The sequence below is a fragment of the Monodelphis domestica genome, chromosome 3, assembly GCF_027887165.1.
Source record: "Monodelphis domestica isolate mMonDom1 chromosome 3, mMonDom1.pri, whole genome shotgun sequence".
In the NCBI taxonomy this organism is placed as follows: Eukaryota; Metazoa; Chordata; class Mammalia; order Didelphimorphia; family Didelphidae; genus Monodelphis; species Monodelphis domestica.
In genome coordinates this window covers 463,225,504-463,247,144 of record NC_077229.1, presented here as the reverse complement: position 1 = coordinate 463,247,144, position 21,641 = coordinate 463,225,504, and the positions used below count along the sequence as shown (strand labels likewise).

Here is a 21,641-nt window from a genome sequence, read left to right as displayed (position 1 = left end):
CAGCAACACCAATTTTGAGAGTTCTTACCATAGAGTTAGTTAGGGGATTGGAAAACTGGTCAGAAAGAGATTACCAGGGAACCTTTGTGGCATTGGGTAGATCTGTCACTGATTAGTAACTCTACTCACCATATGGGGTTCAAGACTATAGTTGCAGGTTTGAGAGAAGAGCTGGTAGTCAATCACAAAGGAGCAGGGATTCTGGTCATAGTTCCAAAGCCAAGAGAAGCACTAGCCATCACTAACATAATTATAGCTTCCAAAATGGATAACAATGCTGTGAACAAAATAATAGAAAAATTACAGGGAAAACTTGATTCTCTAAATCAAATAAACATATGCTTATATTTAGTGACTTCAATGCAATGTGAAGAAAAGGGAAGAAATGGGAGAAATATATGGGAAAATATGCATAGTGAAGAAATAAAGAGGTCAGTGAACTGTCAATTTAAGGACAATGCAATCCTTCATAAGCCAGGGTGCAAAGCCCAGTTACTTGGAAGTTGTAGCTAAGGGGAACTGGTGTACACAATGAAGTCAGGACTCAGCTTCATTTAAAATATAAGAAATGCCAGGTAGGAAAAATGTGGAAGTAACCACAGGGAATAAACATGGGAATATAACCACAGGGTGGAAAAATGGGGAAGGAGCCAAAGGGGAAAAATCTAAACATTTAATGGTGGTAGAATTGAAATTTATGAAGAGTGTAGAAGGAAACAAAAGTGCAAAACCGAGGGAAATACTAGCGATGGAGAGAGAACTGAAAATTAGCATTGCAGACATGAGACATGAAATATTTGATTCAGAGGGGGGCATACAAAAGACAATGAAAAAAAAAACAAAGAGCAACTTAAAACATACTTAGAGAACTACCTAATATGTAAATATGGACTGGGGGAGAAAAACAGAAGGAAGGGTAACAAATCCTTCAACCAAAACCAACATAAAAAACTTTAATAGAAAAGAGCAAGGCATCAGTTCTCTAAAACAAACCAGCAAAGTAGTAGAGAAGGACAGTGATACAAGGATATACATAGAAATAAAATACATAGACACAAACTCCACCATTAAAATGCCTACAGAACCAAAAGATACAAAGCAGGTGCAAACAGCAATAATTAAATATCAACAAGGAAATGCAAACAAAATGCAAACAAAGCTAGCTTAAAAATCAACAGCAAAGGAATTTTAACCATTACATTAAAAAATCAAAGACCATGAACCATCTAAAGATCCAGGGAAGGGATTGGCACAAGGCAAAATCTACTACACAATGATATGCTATCCCTTGAACCACAATCTGAAAAAAACTCTAAGGAGATGGGTAAAAGAGAGCAAAGCACATATGTAACAAGCAAGCATTTCCTAAACAGCTCTTCAAAACTCCAGCAAAATCTAGGGAACAGAGATATAGTCTGATATTACATTGACAGACTGTCAGCAAAGATCTGACCAAGGCTTTGAAGGCTATCACTCCCTACAGAAATAAAAGATACATACTGAATATGAAAGGGAAAAGGATCAGATCACAAAAACTTTACAAATAGAGATGGAGAATCATACATTAACACAAAAGAAATTACATGCATTAACAAACTACACAATCTCACAATATACTACAGGTCATGAAAGGGCAGAAGATATTGGAAAAAGTGCAGTTACACAATGTGATAACAGATTCTCAAGAAGGAGTAATATACAAGAACCTTATGTATGGATAACAGCAGGAGAATAGAATTACAAAGCTCTCATTGATACAGGGGAAACAAGATCTATACTAAAATCATTCCCAAGGGACAGCACCATAGAAAGAATAGTGACTGTGGCAGGGACAGGACAGGACAAATACAACAAATCCCTGAACTACAATCTAAGATGGTAAAGTTAGGTCCATTATCCATAGACCACACATTCCTCCTAATACCCAAGTGCCCAGACAACCTTCTGCGAAGAGATTTTCTTTGTAAAGTAGGGGTGACCATACACTGTGAGCTGTCAGAGACTATATATTTACATCTACCAAAAAAACTGCCTGAAACATTATCCCTTGCTATTCCTGGGACAATTAAATGAGACAACCGACCAGCAGCATATATTTACATCAATGTATGATATCCCTAAAAATATTCCACAGGGCATATGAGCTAAGAATCCAAATGATGTAGGGATGATAAAATCAGTGATACCAGTCAAAATTGAAGTCCAGGATGGAATATCCCCCAAAGTCCCTTAATATAAATTAATCAAAGATGCAATAGAAGGAATTACCCCTATTATTAATAGCTTGCTTGAGCAGGATATATTAAGAATCACAGTTTCAGAATTTAACAGCTCAATATTAGCCATCAAAAAAGAACAAGAAAAAATCATATGGGTCCATAGCCTGGCAATTCATTCAGGATTTGTGAGTTATCAATAACTTCATCAAGAAAAAAAATATACAATCACTCCACCCCCAAATGACATAATAACAGAAATCCCTAGCAATGCTTGCTGGTATATGGTCATGGACCTTGCAAATGCATGGGTACCCCTGCAACCAGACAGTCATAATATTTTTGCATTCCATAAAGTTCAAACATAGTAAACTAGTGCACTATGTGGACAATCTGCTCCTTGCAACACCAGATGCTGAAACATGCTTAAAAGACTCTAAAAAGCTGCTGGTAGAATTATACAAGAGAGGGCATAAAATCTCATAGAAAGTTACAATGGGTCCTACCTAGATTAGAATATCTCGGGTTTATCCTGGAAAAGGACTCTAGGAAAATCTCCAACAAAAGAAGAGTTGACATACAAAAGCTAGGGATCCCAAGAACTAAAAGGCATTCCTTGGGATGGCAGGTTTCTCTAGTCAATATGTGATAGGATATTCCAACATTTCCAAATGCCTCACTGATATGACAAAGAAAGATGTAGAAGAATCACTAAAACTCACAAAGGAGAACCTACATACTTTGTCACAACTAAAGCAAGCAATTTTTTCAACCCCAGCCTTAGGAATACCAAATTATGCCAAAGATTTCCACCTTTATGTCCATGAGGCAAAGGGAATAGTTTCTGGAGTTTCTAACCCAGAACTTTGAATTGTACCTAAGATCCATAGCTTATTACAGCTCTGTCCTAGATTCAATAGCTCAGGGCATGGTACATTGCCTGAGAAGCATAGCTGCAGCTGCTCCCATGGTCAAGAAAGCAAATAATTTAGTTCTCAGATGCAAATTACATGTAAACTCTGCACACCAAATTGAAAACCGCTAAAATCAAAGAATATGCATGCATTCACATCTGCAACACTGTCCCAGTATGAGATTATTCTACTAGGAAATGAAAATCTGTCCACACTACGCTGATACCTCACTTGCTCTTAAGAGAAGAACCAATACACAAGTGTACCCAAGCTATAAAAATAGTGCAAAAGTCAAGACAGAATTTGAGAGACACACCCCTCATAAATCCTGAATTGTAGTTATTTTCTGATGGATCCTACTACATATATAAAGGGAAAAGAGTCATAGGAGCATCTGTAGTGACAAATGATAGGACACTCTGACATGCTTCCCTACTAAGCCATGCCAGTGCCCAAGGAGCAGAAATAAAAACCCTCACAAAAGCACTAGAAATAGGAAAAGATAAGAGAGTCAACCTTTTCTGTGATTCTCCTTATGCTTTTCTCATAATTCACTTGACTGCAGAAATTTGGAAAAATGGAGGATTCATCACAACAGATGGGAAGAAAATTGCATATGGAAATCTGATATCCCAACTCCTAGAAGCAGTGGCATTGCCAAGAGAAGCTACAATAATACAATGCAGAGCACACTCTTCTGGCAATGATGAAATATCTCAGGGCAATAATAGAAAGGATTTAATAGTAAAATATGCCACTAGATTTGGTCCCATACATGTACTGAACTTGTCTCTAGTTGAAAAGCACAATATCACACAAGCTTACAACAAAGAGGAAGTTCAGTCATGGAGAAAACAACAGGACCAAATTATAAAAGGAATTTGGATAGCAGAAGGAAGGAAACCCATTCTGCCCAAAAGATTGTACGAACACCTGTGCAATTTTATACACTCCAAAGGTCACTATGGGGTACAATAATTGTTAGATGACATAAGACACTTTTGGGTCATTCCAGGGATATCCACACATGCAATAAGAGTTTGTCAGGCATGTGACCTTTGCAGATAATTCAATTAAGGTCATTTCAAGAGCAAAGCATTGAGCAGGAGACCACTAGCTTACACACCCTTCCAGTGCTTGCAGATAGATTATATAAATATACCTAGTAAGAGGAGATATAAATATGAATTAATGATAGTGGATAGACTTACAAGATGGACAGAGGCATATCCAGCTAAAAAGAACAGTACAGCCATGGTAGTAAGAATACTGTTACTAAAAGAAATAATCCCCAGATATGGCATAGCAGACACTGTTGACTCAGATAGGGGAATTCATTTTACATCACATATATTGCAGGAAGTTTTCAAGAATCTGGGAATAAAGGGAAGGCTACATGATATCAATAGGCCAGAGTGGAAAGAATGAACAAGGAATTAAAAACCACCATAGGGAAACTCTGTGCACAAATATACCTTAAGTGGACAGAAGTTCTCCCTCAGGCACTGTTCTATCTCAGAATTAAACCCAGAGGAGACTTGCATATTTCCCCTTATGAGATACTTTTTGGACATCCTTTATGGCATGGAAGGACCACTAAGACATCTTATATATTCATGCTAGGAGGAGAATGTCAACTACACACCTATATGGCAGAAATACAAGATAGGCTGGAAGAACTGAGAAGATTAGGATTATTAGTGTAAAGGATACCACAGGATTTCTCATTATATAACATCAAGCCAGGGGATAAAGTATACATGAAAAATTTCACTAAAGAAATATCAACAGAATGAAGGTGGAATGGACCATTTTAGGTCACTCTCACTACTCCCTCTTCCATCAAAGTTATAGGGAAAAAACTGTGGCACTATGCTTCTCATGTCAAACATCATTATGCTCACATTGCTACATCAGAAGATACAACAGAAATTGCCCCAGAGTCCATGCAAGAAACTAAAATTGCCTTTAAGGAAATTAGCAGAAAAACTTCCACAGAATACACGCATACACAAAATGCCCCAGACACAACAGAGTCAGAGATTGCCCCAGCATACAGTTAAGAAACCCATACTACAAGACAAAATGCAGACGAAGAAGCAACACTGAATGAGTGAAGCCCAACTGAAAGTGAAAATGAAAATGATGTACCCAATACAAAAACCACTCTTACTAGCATGCAAACAATGGCAAAATAATCTTACATGCATGATCCTGTATGCTCCAGTAATAAGACAAGAGAGATTGACATTCAAGGTGAGACAACCAACAAGATGAGTCGTAGTAAAGAAGACATCTGGACCTGAGAAAGTTCCAGACAACACTGAAGACTGCAAATGGACTTATACAACAAGGAAAGGACTGTCAATCAAGGACAATATAGAAAAGGAACTTCCATAGAACAGGTCACATAATAATTAACTGTCGTACAAATTAACACCACACTTAGGTATTTGTACACACATGCACACAAACCTGGCTCAAGAAGAAAGAAAATGATTAAAATTCATCAGACAAGATGAGAAGAGGAAATACCAGAAGGAAGGTGAGTATATGAATCCACATTACATAATTAGTACATAAACACACTATCATATTGATTTTTAGGGACTGTCTTGTAAATAAGAACAATCCATTACATGAAAAAACTGTACATTTGTAAATAAATCTCTGGCAGAACTCATATAGGCAAAAAGGGGAATAACTTTTCTCTCTGGATAACTTCAAAACAGTTTATTTATATATGAAATATTTTATGTATTATATGTAATAATTGTATAGGAAACAGATGTGTACATAATGTAGAATACTAACATGCTAATAGACTAAGTTAGAATAGGAAGAAATTAACATATTAACACTTAACAGAAGGGGACAGAGTTAGTTTAAGGAGGAAAGGGAAGTTCTGTACACAGAGATAGCATTAGGGAAAGAATGAACCAAACTCAAAAAAAAAAATAGCCTTTACCTATATATTATAATGGATATATCTTAAATAAGCATTAGAGATATAAGGAATAGAAGAGTAAACATTTAAATAGAACATTGTTATTGCATAAGTTGTAAGCATTGTTGCACAGTTATTACAAATGTCGTCAAAACTGAAAAAAAAATTGTTACATTGTACCACACTTTATACCTATAGGCCAACCTAAAATCACTTTCCCGTAATCCAGATCTGAGCGTAAAATAGGCTTAGGATAAGGACAGAGATAAGAATAGGCTAAGATTTTTTATTTTGGGGGTCGGGGTATAAAGTGGGAATAAGAAATAGAATAGATTGAATATCATAGTAATAGAATAACGGTAAGTAAAGCACATATCACTGCACAGGATCAAGGTGACACTGCACGGAAAAGACAAAACAGGGAGTTGTAAGAGAGAGAAATCTGGAAACTTTGGCAATAAGCATAGAAGAGCAGCAATAATCCTGCAAGCAGCGAAAGGGGGATGGGCAAAAAGGAACTTGGAACCTTGGAGGGAGAGAAAAGGCTGATCCAAGAAGTTGAAATGGACTCCTGGAAGAGAGTACCTGGGCAGAGGTTTTTTTGTTTGTATGTTTTTTTTTTTTTGGACTCTGACTGAATCTAAAATTCAGTGATCCTTCTCTCCTTGAATTCATGATCCTAGATCCTTCCAAACCCCAACCAATGGATAAGGACTTTGAGAGACAAGCAGTCCACAAAGAAGATCTCTACAACTCCTTTTGAAATTTGAACTTGGGGACTTTTGCTGTGCCAGCCAAGAATCCAGGATTTTTCTACTCAGGATATCAGATTTGAGAGTGTTAATTAAATAGGGACCCCTTCTCTCTCTTTCCCTCCTGAATCTCAATCCTTATCATTCATCAACCCTGTCCTTTTCCAGCTTCCCTTGAATAAAATCAGACATTAGGACCTAGAACTGACTCCAGCTTTAATAGAAGACAGCCTGAATTGAACAGGAAGTAGAAGGGGTTTCTCTCTCCCCAGAATAAAGCAGTTTACCACCTGAAGCATCTTCCAACAAACATCCCAGAGAACCCACCAGTAGGAATTGAGGGTAGCCAAAGTGAGGGGATCTAGTCAGAGAGGGCTGAGGGGGAAAAGACAAAATCCATCCTTCTCTCCTCTGGCTAAACACAACCACCTCCTCTCACTCTGTCCCTGCTTTAAATGGAAGAGGCTCCATTTCCATTCTCCCCTTTCCCCAATATATTAAAACATGTCCTTACCATGAATACATTCTTTAAAACAAAGAATAAGTATATTTCTAGTCATGGCATGAATCAAATAATACCACAAAGAATGTAATCAATAATAATTTAAAGGACAGAGAATTTGGTGATTGATGTGATGAGTGTTATGTTTGTCAAGTGTCAAGTGTCTCTCTGTGAAGAGATAATGGCCAATGACTCATCAGAGCTTAATATTAGGGGGGGAAAGGGAGAAACAATAATAAAAAAGACAGAAATAACATACAGTAGAAGTTGTTATTATGGAACTATTAAAATAAGTCATTGAAAATTTAAAAATGGGAAACAAAATGGCATCAACACTAAGTATGGTAGTTTTATATAGGAGTTCAATGCATGTAAATTTATTTCCACAAGAAATTTAAGAATCCTAGAATTCTTCTTACTCTGTAAATAAGAGAGATGGATATCAAAGATAATACCAGGATAGAATGCAAAATTATTTGTAAAATCTTAAGGATGATTACAATTACAAATTATTTTGTTTCATAAAGCAGTAAAAGGTAAATCATTTTAAAGGGAGTTTGACAAGATATTCTATTAAGTAATGGTAGAAAGGGTAAGCAGGGATGCTAATGAAAATAGAAAGAATTTTTTTAATATTTTATTTGATCATTTCCAAGCACTATTCATTAAAGACAAAGTTTCTTTTCCTCCCCCCCACCCCCATAGCCAACACATGATTCCACTGGGTATCATATGTGTTCTTGATTCGAACCCATTGCCATGTTGTTAGTATTTGCATTAGAGTGTTCCTTTAGAGTCTCTCCTCTGTCATGTCCCCTCAACCGCTGTAGTCAGGCAGTTGCTTTTCCTCGGTGTTTCTACTCCCACAGTTTGTCCTCTGCTTATGGATAGTGTTTTTCTCCTAGATCCCTGCAGATTGTTCAGGGACAATACACTGCCACTAATGGAGAAGTCCATTACATTCAATTACACAAAAGTGTAATGTTCTCCTGGTTCTGCTACTTTTGCTCTGCATCACTTCCTGGAGGTGGTTCCAGTCTCCATGGAATTTCTCCACATTATTATTCCTTTTAGCACAATAGTATTCCATCACCAACATATACCACAATTTCTTCAGCCATTCCCCAATTGATGGGCATCCCCTCATTATCCAATTTTTGGCCACCACAAAGAGCGCAGCTATGAATATTCTTGTACAAGTCTTTTTCCCCATTATCTCTTTGGGGGTACAAACCCAGCAGTGCTATGGCTGGATCAAAGGGTAGACTTTCTTTTATCGCCCTTTGGCCATAGTTCTAAATTGCCATCCAGAATGATTGGATCAGTTCACAACTCCACCAGTAATGAATTAATGTCCCTACTTTGCCACATAGCCTCTAGCATTCACTGCTTTCCTCTGCTGTCATGTTAGCCAGTCTGCTAGGTGTGAGGTGATACTTCAGAGTTGTTTTGATTTGCATCTCTCTGATAATAAGAAATTTAGAACACTTCTTCATGTGCTTAATGATAGTTTTGATTTCTTTGTCTGAAAACTGCCTATCCATTCCCTTGCCCATTTATCAATTGGAGAATGGTTTGATTTTTTGTACAATTGATTTAGCTCTTTATAAATTTGAGTAATTAAACCTTTGTCAGAGGTTTCTATGAAGATTTTTTCCCAATTTGTTGTTTCCCTTCTGATTTTAGTTACATTGGTTTTGTTTGTACAAAAGCTTTTTAATTTGATGTAGTCAAAATTATTTATTTTACTTTTTGTGATTCTTTCTATGTCTTGCTTGGTTTTAAAGCCTTTCCCCTCCCAAAGGTCTGACATGTATACTATTCTGTGTTTACCCAATTTACTTATGGTTTCCTTCTTTATGTTTAAGTCTTTCACCCATTTTGAATTTATCTTGGTGTAGGGTGTCAGGTGTTGATCAATTCCTAATCTCTCCCACAATGTCTTCCAATTTTCCCAGCAGATTTTTATGGAATAGTGGATTTTTATCCCTAAAGCTGGGCTGTTTGGGTTTATCATATACTGTCTTCTTGAAGTCTCTTGCCCCCAGTCTATTCCACTGATCCTCCTTTCTGTCTCTTAGCCAGTACCAAATTGTTTTGATGACTGCTGCTTTGTAATATAGTTTGAAGTCTGGGACTGCAAGGTCCCCATAATTTGTGGGTTTTTTTTTTCATTATTTCCCTGGATATCCTTGATCCTTTGTTATTCCAAATGAACTTTGTTATGGGTTTTTCTAAATCAGTAAAGAAATGTTTTGGGAGTTCAATGGCTATGGCACTAAGTAGATTAATAATTTTGGATGTTCATTTTTATTATATTGGCACATCCTATCCCTGAGCAGTTAATGTTTTTTCCAATTGCTCAAGTCTAGTTTTAGTTGTGTGAAGAGTGTTTTGTAGTTGTGTTCATATAGTTCCTGTGTTTGTCTCGGGAGATAGATTCCTAGGTATTCTATTTTGTCTAAGGTGATTTTGAATGGGATTTCTCTTTCTAGTTTTTGCTGCTGAGCTGTGTTGGAGATGTAAAGAAATGCTGATGGTTTATGCGGGTTTATTTTGTATCATGCAACTTTGCTAAAGTTGTTGATTATTTCAATTAGCTTTTTGGTTGAATCTCTAGGATTCTTTAAGTAGACCATCATGTCATCTACAAACAGTGATAACTTGGTCTCCTCCTTGCCTATTTTGATGCCTTCAATTTCTTTTTCTTCTCTAATTGCTACTGCTAGTGTTTCTAGTACAATGTCAAATAGTAGAGGTGATAATGGGCATCCTTGCTTCACTCCTGATCTTATTGGGAATGCATCCAGTTTGTCCCCATTGCAGATGATATTAGCTGATGGTTTTAGATATATACTGTTTATTATTTTTAGGAATGATCCATCTATTCCTATGCTTTCTAGTGTTTTTAATATGAATGGATGTTGTATTTTATCAAAGGCTTTTTCTGCGTCTATTGAGATAATCATGTGATTCTTGTTGGTTTGCTTGTTGATGTGGTCAATTATGTGGATGGTTTTCCTTATATTGAACCAGCCCTGCATCCCTGGAATAAATCCTACTTGATCATGGTGGATGACCCTTCTGATCACTTGCTGGAGTCTTTTTGCTAGTATCCTATTTAAGATTTTTGCATCTATATTCATTAGGGAGATTGGTCTATAATTTTCTTTCTCTGTTTTTAACCTGCCTGGTTTTGGAATCAGTACCATGTTTGGGTCATGAAAGGAGTTTGGTAGAACTCCCTCTTTGCTTATTATGTCAAATAGTTTGTATAGTATTGGGATTAACTGTTCTCTGAATGTTTGATAGAATTCACTTGTGAATCCCTTGGGCCCTGGGGATTTTTTCTTAGGGAGTTCTTTGATGGCCTGTTGGATTTCATTTTCTGATATGGGATTATTTAAGAATTCTATTTTTTCTTCTGTTAGTCTAGGCAGTTTGTATTTTTGTATATATTCAACCATATCACCTAAATTGGTGTATTTATTGCCATATAATTGGAGAAAGTAATTTTTAATGATTGCCTTAATTTCCTCTTCATCGGAGGTGATGTCCCCTTTTCATCTTTGATGATTTTTTGCTGCTAATTTGCTTTTCTTCTTTCCTTTTTTTAATTAGATTTACCAGTACTTTGTCTATTTTGTTTATTTTTTCAAAGTACCAGCTTCTTGTCTTATTTATTAAATCAATAGTTCTATCCCTTTAGATTTTATTAATTTCTCCCTTAATTTTTAGGATTTCTAGTTTGGTTTTCTGCTGGGGGGGTTTAATTTAATTGCTTTCGAGTTTTTTATTTTGCATTTCCAATTGATTGATCTCTGCTCTCCCTAGTTTGTTAATATATGCACTCAGGGATATGAATTTACCTCTGATTACTGCTTTGGCTGCATCCCAAAAGGTTTGAAAGGATGTCTCGCCATCATCATTTTCCTTGATAAAATTATTAATTGTTTCTATGATTTCTTCTCTAACTAAACAATTTTGGAGTACAATATTGTTTCATTTCCAATTAGTATTTGATTTGGTTTCCCATGTACCATTACTGATCGTTATTTTTATTGCCTTGTGATCTGAAAAGGCTGCATTTATTACTTCTTCTTTTCTGCATTTGTATGCCATGTTTCTGTGACCTAGTGTATGATCAATCTTTGTGAATGTGCCACGTGGTGGTGAGAAGAAGGTGTATTCCTTTTTGTCCCTATTTATTTTTTTCCATATGTTTATTAATTCTAATTTTTCTAAGATTTCATTCACTTCTTTTACTGCTTTTTCATTTATTTTTTGATTTGATTTATCTAAATTCGATAATGGTTGGTTCAAGTCTCCCACTAATATGGTTTTACTGTCTATTTCTTCCTTCAATTCTCCTACTTTCTCCATTAGAAATTTGGGTGCTGGGGACAGCTCAGTGGATTGAGAACCAGGCCTAGAGATGGGAGGTCCTAGGTTCACATCTGGACTCAGCAACTTCCTAACTGTGTGACCCTGGGCAAGTCACTTGACCCCCATTACCTAGCCCTTACCACTCTTCTGCCTTGGAGCCAATACACAGTATTGACTCCAAGGGGGAAGGTAAGGGTTTAAAAAGAAAAGGAATTTGGGTGCTATATTACTTGGTGCATATATGTTGATTAGTGATATTTCCTCATTATTTAAAGTCCCTTTTAAGAGAATATAATTACCTTCCCTATCCCTTTTAATCAAGTCTATTTTTGCTTTGGCTTGACCAGATATCATGATTACCACTCCTGCCTTCTTTCTATCAGTTGAGGCCCAGAAGGTCTTACTCCATCCTTTAATTCTGACCTTGTGGGTGTCTACCCACCTCATGTGTGTTTCTTAGAGACAACATATGGTAGGGTTTTGGATTCTAATCCATTCTGCTATTCGTCTACATTTTATGGGTGAGTTCATCCCATTCATGTTCAATGTTATGATTGTCACTTGTAGACTCCCTGGCACTTTGATATCCTTTCCTAATTCTAACCTTTCTTCTTCAGCTCTAACTTTTTAATCCAGTGATTTATTTTAAATCAGTCCCCCTTGTCCCCTCCCTTGATATATTTCCCTTTCTAGCCCCTCTTTTTTTGTTCCCTCCCCCTTCCCCCTCTTCTTCCCTCCCTTTTTAATTTTCTTTCCCACCCCTACCCCCCTTGGTTTTCCCTTCTCCCTACCCCTGTTGGGTAAGATAGAATTCACTATCCGAATGGATCTGGATGTTCTTCCCTCTCAGAGTTGATTTCCCTGAGAGTGAGGTTTAAGTAAAAACTCTCTTCCTCTCCTTCTTATAGGAGTTTTCTTCCCCTCCCCTTCCCGTGTGAATCTTTGTCTAAGAAAGATTCTTCTATTTGGTCTTTCTTTTCCCCCCATTTACACATTACATTTTCCCCACATATTAATATACATAGATTGATATAAATATAATCCTTATAGAAGAGAGTTTGAATTAAAGAAAAAGATAACATTTTTCTCCTTTTCCCTTTCCTTCATATTTGCCTTTTCAGGTATTCCATGGTCTTTCTTTTTCAATATCGAACTTTCCACAGAGCTCTGGTCTTTTCATTGCAAAAAGTTGGAAATCTTCTATTTTGTTGAATGCCCATACTTTTTCTTGGAAGTATATAGTCAGTTTTCATGGGTAGCTGATTATTGGTTGAAGGCCCAGCTCTCTTGCCTTTCTGAAAATCATGTTCCATACCTTACGGTCATTCAGAGTGCAACTTGCAAGGTCTTGTGTGACCCTGATTGGCAGTCCTTTATATCTAAATTGTCTTTTTCTGCCTTCTTGTAAGATTTTTTCTCTTGCTTGAAATCTTTGGAATTTGGCAATTACATTCCTGGGAGTTGTCTTTTGGGGATTTAGTGTAGAGGATGTTCTGTGAGCTCTTTCAGTGGCTTTATTGCTCCCTTGTTCTAGAATCTCTGGGCAATTTTCTTTGATTATCTCTTGTATTACAATGTCAATGTATTACGATGTATTACTATGTCGAGTTTGGTGTTTATTTCTGGCTTTTCTGGTAGTCCAATTATTCTTAAATTGTCTCTTCTCCCTCTATTTTCCAAGTCTATGACCTTGTTGGTGAGATATTTTATGTTCTCTTCTTATTTCTTGGTCTTTTGGCTTTATTAATTCTTGCTCGTTTTCTTCCAGTTGTCTGATTCTGACTTTTAAAGCCTGGTTTTCCTTTTCACTTATGTCAAACTGGTTTTGTAGATGCGTGGATTTCTTTTGCATTATTTCCCAATTTTCCTCCCAGAAGGCTTCCATCTTTTTGATCATTTCTGATTTAAATTCTTCATGGGTTTGTGGAGAGTTTCTGTTTCCTTTGGAAAGTTTCAGGGCATTTGCTTGTGTTTCCTTTTCTATCTCCTCTGTATTTTGAATTTTGTTCCATAAAATGTGTCCAAAGTCGCCCCCTTCTTCTTGTTTTTCTTGGAGTGTTGAGGATTTTCTATACTGTTAACTATCTCTATCTGAGTGGGGACGTCTAGCTTTTCTTATCTCTGTCTGGTGTTCAGAGGCTTTAGCCCCAGGCAAATTGTCTGTTCGTGGGTGTTACTGCTCTCAGTTCCCTCCCAGTGCTTTTTTGTTGCTTTACTCCCACACTCTGAGCTTGACTTTGCACTGTCCCCGAGGTATCTCAGAGCCTTTGCGGGCCAGAGAGGCCTGAATTCTGAGGGAGGAGGGGCCAATGCTTCACAGATCTCCGAGGGCTCTTGATAGGATTAATTTCAGTTGCGTTGGATTGAGTGTGTCTTAAAGCAGGGACCTTCCCTGAGACTTGGATGGAAGGATCCAGCCAGGAGGCTACAGGCTCCCCTCTGTCTCTCTCTGTTTCCCTGCTTTCTGGGTACCCCCGCAACTGGCTCAGGTTGTTTTCAGGATGTGGCCTTCTGTATAGCCAGCCCTGAGGGTTACTGTTGTCTCAGAAGACCCTGCACTCTGAGGGGGGAGGGGCCGTGGCTTCCCGGAGCTCAGAGGGCTCCTGATAGGATTAATTTCAGTTGGGTTGGATTGAGTGTGTCTTAAAGAAGGGACCTTCCCTGAGACTTGGACAGAAGGATCCAGCCAGGGGCCTACCAGTTCCCCTCTGTCTCTCTCTGTTTCCTTGCTGTCTGGGTGCCCCCTCGACTGGCTCACATTGTTTTCAGGATGTGGCCTTCAGAATAGCTAGCCCTGGGGTCCTTTTGCTGGCTCTTAGGTTCCCGCTGCTGCCTCGGACTCAGTGCTCTGGGTTGGGGGGGATGGGTCCTGGGACCTTCCTTCTGCCTATCTCTTAGATCCAAGTGATCTCTAATTCTGGCTTTTGGGGGGCTGTACCTTTTGATCCAGGTCCAGGAGGAGGGTTCCCTGGATCTATCCTGTTGTTTGTTTTGAATTTCAGTGTCCTAGGAGCATACAGTTTGAGATCGGTAAGGAAGGGGTTTCCGTAGATCTGAACTTTAGCTCTCTCTAAGCCTCCATCTTGACCGGAACTCTCAGAAAGACTTTTTTTTTAACAATTCATTAGATATTTAACAAATAGCTCTCTACTAAAGTTGGTTGGAAACTTCTCTACCATTCTAAGATATGTGATAGCTCTATACTAGACAAACTTTCTTATAAGTATATGATGGAGATAAGAATGATGATTAAAATCTAATAATCATAATGAAATAAATGTGGCACCCTATTGTTATGACAAATATATGGAACCCAGTAGTTTTCTGAAACTTACTGTACTGGAGCTTAGAAACTTATAAAATTGTAAAATAAAACATAAAGAAAAGGTCACACTGAAATTAAAAAACAACAACAATGGAAATAAGAAGGCTTTAGAAGAAGGGGTATAAGAAAACATTAGAACAACAATATTGCCCAAGGTACAGCTTCAAAGCCAAATTAATTACAGTGTTGTCATTAATGAGCCCTGTAGAAAATCTGTTTGTATTCCTTTCATGCAGCTTTCTTCTCATTAGTTGTTCTAGGAAACTTGATTATGATTTAATGTTGCCTATGAAAACTGGTAGTAAGAAGCTCTGGGAAATATCCTTAAAGTGGTGCATGAGGAATTAGTCATTAACCTCAACAAGGGTAATATTGCTTCATTATATTCACAATCATCTCCATAATTCCCCTGGCAGATTCCCTCCCCACTCTCTATTCTACACTGAATATATGCCCTTTTAGTAAAAGAAACAATTTGCTTTTTAATAAGAAAACAAATTCATTTTTAAAAATGAAGTCTAAAACTCAAATCTTCCCTAACAAATTTGGAAGGTCAACTAATGCAACCTAATTTAGAGAATGTTTTTGATCTCTGATTACATTTCCCTACTAATTCTTGACTTTGTAGGAGTTGAAACAATGTGCTATTACATTTGTTAGGCAACTGTGATTTTATAAGGACTCCCTATACAAACATAGATGTAAATGTCTATCATTTCTAATCTTGGAAAGTTACCTGAGGATCATAACTATTATTTCAGAAAGGATTTGAATCCAGGATTTTCTGACTGAATTTACCACTTTGTCATGATACCACTCCTGTAATATGCTTTTACTAAATGGACCTATTAGTTTTCTGAATTGAAATCTAACAATCTTATGTATGATGTTGATTTAAATAACTTGATAGCATATTATATTCCAGAAGTGGCTCTGATAGATCTAGCAAGGAAAGTGGTTTGATTTTGATGCTTCCCTTTCTACTCTTACATTTTAACCTTCTTTGTTGACATATATTAGGCACTTTTAGACCTCTGATTGCTCAGGGAATCTAAGCTCAACTCCAGATACCCCACCAAAAAAGTATCCTACTTGTCCAATGACCCATTCCCTCAAGGTGATACCTTAAGGCACCATTTAAATAATCGACTAAATAAAGTAATAAAGTGGAACCATCACCTCCCTAGTCTAGAAAACTCTGTTAATTCAGTCAAAAAGCCCATTCTTTTTTCTGTAATAATTTTACATCATTGAATTATATTTATAGAAAATCAAAACCCTCTAGGTCTTTTTTGAGATAAACTTCTGTCTAGTGATGCTATCACCATCTTGCATCTATGAAATTGGTTTTTGAAATCAAGTGTATTATTCCACACTCATCTCTATTCAATTTCATCTTATTATATTTTGTCAAAAGTTCTAGTCTGTCAAGATCTTTTCTGAATGCTGAATTTTTTTTCTAGTATTATACTATCTTTGCAAGATGATTTCCAATTGTAAATTTGATAATCATGCCATACATTCCTTTATTCAAGTCATTAATCAAAATATTAAATAATATATGATCAAGCATAGATCCCTAAGGACTTTCCAGCTTTACACTGAATCATTAAAGGATCCTGAAATTTAACTCTTTCAAATCCATCTAATTATGTTTGTTTCATTCCAATATCTTATCATACTTTTCACATTAATATCATAAGAGGTTTTGTCAATACGTTACTGAAATCTTTAGTGAAATTTTTATCTATAACATGTTCCTGATTTTCTAGTTTAGAAATACTATACAAAAAGGAAATAGTACTAGTCTGAGATTACCTGTTCTAAATGAAGTCATGCTAGTTCTTTGTGATCACTATTTTCTTTTCAAGATGTTCACTAAACATCCCTTTAATATTTTGTTAGTGGTTTCCAATATATTTGTTACAACTACAATATGGATATGATTACCTCTATGATTCCTTTGATCATCCCTAGTATTTGATACTCTTATATACATACATAGAAAGATTTTAGGTCAATCAAAAAAGAAAGACATAAAGAAAGAAATAATATACTGCTTTTTCTCTATCTCTTGGCAGATTTTAGCCCTTAAATCTTGAAAGAAAAGCTTAGCAGGTGAAAGATTCTACCTCCAGTACTTTCACTTAGCAGTTCTTTGCCTCAGATCCCCTGATGGGTAATGAGTCCTAGTTTGAGAAACTGTGCTCCTATGGGAAGCCATCTGAACAGAAATTGCAGTATATTCAAAATAAAGGATTCTTTTATCTCATTATTATTTGTAGAGTTGTCAATATTTTTCTATTTATTTTATTAATGTTTTTTAATTGATTGAATGTGTTCAGTAAGGATCCTAAGATAATTAAAATCCTTACTATTTTCAATTTCCAAATCAGACACGTTCAACTTAAGTTTATACTAAATTTCCTGCCTCTGCAGTTTTTGACAGAATAGCACAAAGTAGAGGAAAGGAGCACAAATGAGCAATGAAAGGGATATTATTTTGAAGCAAGTTTAGGGGCCAAAAGAATTTAACTATTTCACTTAATAAAAGAAATGCAATTTTGAAGCTAGTTCAGAGATGCAGATTGAATTTGAACTATTTCACATATCCTTCACTTGATAAAACAAGTATTAAATGAAAGTTTTTTCTCTGAATTCAAGTTGGAATGAATAGCTCACATTTTCTACCAGTTTAGGGAATATTCTCAAATATATATACAAGAATTGTATTTTTAAAATCACACACATATAAGTTTTCATTTCTAGGGCAATGTGTCAATTCAGGTAGAATTTTAGTCTATGATTAATTTTTTTCTCCACACATACCAATTATTTTAAAAGTAGTACTAAAAATTCATATTCTCTAAATTTTGTCCTAAAGGAAAATAACACTTTGAAAACACATCCTCTCTCTGACACAGACATGAAAGAAAAAGCTATCCAGGAAATCATGAAACTTCACATAGAAAACTAGTAAAATAAAGACACTTAAAACACCTAGCAGAGGAGGCAAAATCACTCAGCAAGGAAGGGAAAATAAACAATTATTGTTCCCAGGAATGTACTACTGAAAAGAATAGTCTCAGAAAAGAAAATAATGTGATGGTTCCATCCAAATATAGAATTATATGCTAATTCAGTAGCAAGAAATAGTTAGATTATTTAACTAAAAAAATAGAAGAGAAAATATTATAAGCTTGGGAAATAATATTAATATCTCTGAGACTATCTCAGAAGTTGGCATGCTTTGGAATATTGAATGAAAGAAAGAAATTTTTATAGAAAAGGGAGAGGAAAGACTGTGTTTCATAGTATATGGGATAGTTCAGTTCATTATGGAAAATTGTGAATTAATACTCTCTTCATCATAACTAAGCTACAACATTATATTTGAAAATACAGTTGTAATCATTGAGTTTTCTTGATTTATAGGAATCATCTACATAGAAAATGTTGGTATAGTTCCCTGTTACAACCACTATTTGACTACTGTCAAACTAACTTAAGGTGAATTAAAACATTTATATTTTACACTTTTTCAATTTAACTGGACTGCATAAATGGCAGCCATGCATTTTTTAAAAGTTCCTCTTAGTGTAAAATCAGTTTCAAAAGAATTTGTAATAGTTATGCCTATGAAGTCAATTCCTTTTTTGATATAATTGTATGGTATATTGCTCTGAAAAATATGAAAAAAAAATATTTTTTTTCAAATCCTCCTCGGACAACTAGAGATCATAGTGGTTAGAGTCAGGCCTGGGGTTAGAAAGACTTGGGTTCAAATAGTGCCTGTGATGCTTCCTGGCTGTATGACTGATCAAGTCAATTAACCCCAATTTGCCTAACCATTACCATTCTTCTGTCTTAGAATTTATAAAACAGTAGGTAAGGATTTAAAAAAAATAAAAAAGTTAAAATTAAAAGGAGGCAGGTAGGTGGCTTAATGGAGTCAGAGTCAGACATAGAAATATTCAAATCTAGCCTCAGACACTTTTTTAGCTGTGTGACCCAGGAAAGTCACTTAACCCACAAAAGCCTAATTCTTACCACTCTTCTGCCTTGGAAACAATGCATAGCATTCATTTTAAGATGAAAAGTAAAGAGTTTAAAAAAGTACTACATTAACAGACAAACATTTGTTAGGTGCTAAGTGTGTACACTGAATTGTGATAGGGGCCATGAAAATTAGAAAAAAGATTAGCTCAAAAAGCATTTAACACTGTAGGAGGAATAAAATTGATGCACAAATTATTACATTAAAATCAAATTATGTGAAAACAGTACAATGCAGGTAACTCTCCCAAAGTCAAAACAATACTTGTGTGTGCCTACTACTTGCCAGGCAATTTGAGAGGAGTAGTAGGCTATCATGAGTGGATAAATTGATGGGTTGGAGTCAGAAAGGCATATATTCAAATCTGACCTTTGACAATTATCAACTTCATGAGGATGGACTGAATTGGTCACTTAACCTCTAAGTGGTGCATGTATCTGTGTGAGTTGAAGAAATACCCACACAAGGATTCTACAGACTAGTAGAGTCATAGATCCCTCACATATGGGCAAGACCCTGGAAAAGCAAAGACAAAAATAAGATAGACATTTTCCCTCAAGAAGCATACCATTTCTGACGAGACCAGAAGAAGTGACATTAGAGTTGCATCTCTAAGATCGAGTAGAATGCTAACAAATGTAGATGGAAAATACATTCAGTGCCTGGAGAATCTTATGAACAAAGAATAGAGGTAAGAAAAGGCTAGACATATTCAGGAAATAGATATGGGATCATTTTGCCTAGACTATTGAAAATTTATAAGAAAATAGTTTGAATAAAGATTATAGACAAGCTGGAGTCAAAGAATATTGAATAAAGTCCTAAAAGTTTGGCCTTTTCCAATGTGGAATCACTGAGAAGAATAAGAAATGAAGAGACATAATGAAATCTATGTATCAGGAAAAAAATAATCTGATGTTTGTATTAATTTAGGATTTTATTTTATTATTATTAATTATTTTTATCATTTATTAGTATTACTAATTATTAATTATTTTGTATTATTATTAATTTATTAAGTAGATCAGCACTAGAAATGTTGAACTCAGAAGATAATAGTAATAGATGAAGCAAGTCTAACAAAAAGGAACATAGTGACTATGCTGAAATGGCAGGAGTTGTCAACTTCTTTCCAATCTCCATCTTTTCTTCATTAGGGGATATAGGACCCAAGTTATTCATTTCATCTTCATCCATCTTATTCTCACTCTCCTATAGAGTAATATACATTCAGCAAGAAAATATAACTTCAGAATATCTTTATATAAGTTATATATTATATCCACAATGGGAAAAATAAAATCCATGTACAACAGGATGTTCAAACAAACACTTTTGACTGGGGAATAATATTCAAAAAGAAATTCATTTCTCTGGTAATTCAAAGCTTCCCATGTATCTTCCTGATGTCACTATATAGATAAAAGCTAGACCAACTCTACCCTACCTTCAGGTATTGTTCTTAATTTTTCTTTGCCAGACATTCCTTCTACTTTTTCCACTCAAACATTTTTCTTTCCTACTTCCTTTCATATACTGCCTGTCTCTTCTGTTGATTATTAACTTCAACTTTTTTCAAGTTCATCTATTTCCATTAAACATAACTTACTAGGAATTTCCTGCTTGCATTTCTATAAGCATCTTTTCTTTTAAAAACTCTTTTATCCACTGAAGAGAAAGTGGATGGTGTGTGTGTGGGTAGGTTATTAAATCTCTCTTTAAAAAAGATTCTTCAGTCTCCTTTTATTCCTGAAATAAAATAAAATCCTGGATTGATTATTATATTTTTTGCAGATAATCTATTGAAATAGGCTTTAAGTATTTCTTATCACTCATTCAACATTTGTCTAATTTATTACATCTTAAACTAAAGCTCTTATCTACTTTTGTCAGCCAAATATTATCATTATTAAAAGGCTTCCATTGACATGCATGTTAACATCAGACTCTACCAAAATATTTCTTATATATTTTTACTGAAGGATTTATTTTACACCAGAAAAAAAAACTTCCTTTATTATCTTAGATATTCATTATTTAATCCTACTAGTTAAGCTGTCTATAGAAACATGTAGATCCAAAAGAGATTTTAGTAGTCAACTAGTCCAGTGATGTCAAACTCAAATAGAAATTAATCTTTTCTGGCATAGAAGCCCACAAATTAACTCCATGAATTTCGGGAGGTATTTTTATTTATTTTGTTGAACAGTTCCAAATTACATTTTAATCTGCTTACAGTTGCACTTGGAGATTTTGCTGGCAGACAGCATGGCAGGGGTATGGTAGCTCTGAATTCTAGCCCAACCCTTTCACTTTACAAATTAAGAAATTAAAGTCTTTAGCAATCTTATTTATCAATATATTTGTTTCTCCAATTCATTCCTTACTCGAATGAGATGGCAGCAAAACAGTGCACTTGGGGTCTAGAGTACTGAACTCTTCTTCCAACTTGAGAGTTTAAAACATGTGTGATAAATGATAAGTGATTTAAGATATCTGGACTGTCATACTTTCACTTATAAAATGTAAAAATTTTTATTAG

At 35.6% G+C, this 21,641-nt stretch overlaps 1 long non-coding RNA gene across 2 annotated transcripts in view; it reads right to left on the bottom strand.

Moving 5' to 3' along the window:
- LOC130458513 (uncharacterized) overlaps positions 1-21,641 on the bottom strand; it is a 117,480-nt gene that overhangs the window by 16,951 nt on the left and 78,888 nt on the right. For both annotated transcript variants that reach the window (XR_008917884.1, XR_008917885.1), the window contains one exon: positions 130-277. This is a non-coding gene — a long non-coding RNA (uncharacterized LOC130458513). The remainder of the gene's footprint in view (positions 1-129; positions 278-21,641) is intronic.